The sequence below is a fragment of the Grammomys surdaster genome, unplaced genomic scaffold (assembly GCF_004785775.1).
Source record: "Grammomys surdaster isolate TR1022 unplaced genomic scaffold, NIH_TR_1.0 367, whole genome shotgun sequence".
In the NCBI taxonomy this organism is placed as follows: Eukaryota; Metazoa; Chordata; class Mammalia; order Rodentia; family Muridae; genus Grammomys; species Grammomys surdaster.
In genome coordinates, this window is record NW_021604786.1 from 2,780,009 (window position 1) to 2,780,725 (window position 717).

Here is a 717-nt window from a genome sequence, read left to right on the forward strand (position 1 = left end):
AGATAGATAGATAGATAGATAGATAGATAGATAGATAGATAGATAGATAGATAGATAGAGATAGATAATCCAGAATTATATTTGCAGGGCTGGGTTACAGCTACACAGAATTCAGTGGGTACCCATGTATTTCCCTCCATCTCTTTCCTTGATCTAACCACACATCTAACTGTAGCTTATTATAAATATAACGATGATGTATGGAGGAGAAACCCAAAGCTCAGAGTCCCAAACAGTTTTATTAAGCTTCATAATTATTTATGTTCCAGATATAATCATATTATTACAGCCCCGTACACTCTCGCACATAAAATTCACGACACTATTTATTTCCATCCACACCCCCACCCCCCCACCCCGTGGCAGTAAAACAAATTCAAGCTGATAAAAAAAAAAAAAAATAAGGACCTGCCAGTAGGCCGGGCATTTGCTTCAAAGAGCATCTGTGAGTCGGGGTCAGCCTGACTCACGGATGGCTCACGGTGTCCTGCCTTATATCACTCTCTACTTTCTGCCTCAAAGTGGCCACTGATAGATAAAAAAGGATGGTATCTGGGTTAAGAAATTAGTTTGGGGGGGGCACTTTAACTGAGGATGGGTAAGAGAGGGAAATACTGAGAGACGGGAATGAAGAAAGGATAAAGAAACAGTAAGGGTGACTGAAAAAACCTCCTGGACATGTATTATTTTATTTTCACTTAAAAATATCATATATAT